Source organism: Penaeus vannamei, unplaced genomic scaffold, assembly GCF_042767895.1.
Source record: "Penaeus vannamei isolate JL-2024 unplaced genomic scaffold, ASM4276789v1 unanchor4678, whole genome shotgun sequence".
NCBI lineage: Eukaryota > Metazoa > Arthropoda > Malacostraca > Decapoda > Penaeidae > Penaeus > Penaeus vannamei.
The window spans coordinates 6,228-7,500 of record NW_027217657.1 but is presented as its reverse complement, the minus strand read 5'-3'; positions in this window follow the sequence as shown (position 1 = coordinate 7,500).

Below are 1,273 nucleotides of genomic sequence, written 5' to 3'. Positions count from 1 at the left end.
AACCTGATCATCGTGATATTTTTAATTTGCTATAATGCCAATCACTCAAACCTTTTATATATATAAAAAAAAAGTCTTCCACTTCCTCCCAAAACACAAACACACGCACGCACGCACACACATAGAAATAGATGTAGCTAACCAAAAATCAAGTGGGAACTAGCACAATTTAGTGCCATGGGATATCTAGTTGTTTCCTTACTAAACTCAGTCAGAATTCCCAAAAACATATAAAAGCAACCATTCTTATTATAGCGTTCCCGAATAATCTATTACCCAAAATTACCTGCTTGTTAAGTCGACTGTCCATTCAAACTGCCACTTTATACAATTGAATTAAATCAGTGAGCAGTTAGCAGACTTCTACCCAAGCAAAATAGATGTTTAGTTACCAACAGCTTCAAACAAAATCCGCAAAAAGCATTACTAACTACCGAGGCTGCTGCTGATACAATCTTAGATTTAGCTAGAAAAAGATATTAGTAATATCTATAGTATTTGACACAAAAGTTCGTTGACGGTTCCTAGAAGGTATATGTATACGGATATATAAGGATACAGCAATATATATGCTAATGATAATGATAGTAATCGTCATTATCATTGGCATCACTGGTACTATTGTTCACGTTCACATGGATTCCTATTGATTATATACTAATTGCCAACTTTATGAACTACCTTTCAGATGATTTTTTTTCATACGTTTCATATCGAAATGCAAGTAAATCCGACCAACGGATGTAATTATAATGATACATGTATATTTATTCAAGAAGTTATCGTCGCTGATAATACACACTAGTAGAGAAAGTACGCTGTACACACACCATGTCCAAGATAGCTGACATCTGATGCAAGATACCAACCGCACCTGTTCAGTACATCCGCGAGTGTCAAGTTTATTCCCTGGTAACAGACAAAGCGCTCTTTGCCAGGAATGCTCCCCTGAACCTCTCCTTCGTTCGAAATGTATGTCACTACAGTACTACGTAGGTTTATGTCTAACATGCATTTTTGGAGTGGGGTAATATATACGTGTATATTTCATAACATATATTCATGGACTGTATATACATGTGTGTATATAATATATACATGTGTGTATATAATATACACATGTATGGATTGGGTCATATATACTTTGTGCATAAATATGTATGTCAATCTATCTCAATCTATACTCATCTATATCTATCTGTACCTTTATAGATAATAGTAGAGATGTATAAGTAAATTATGCAGTCTTTATATTACAGTCAAATGGACTACA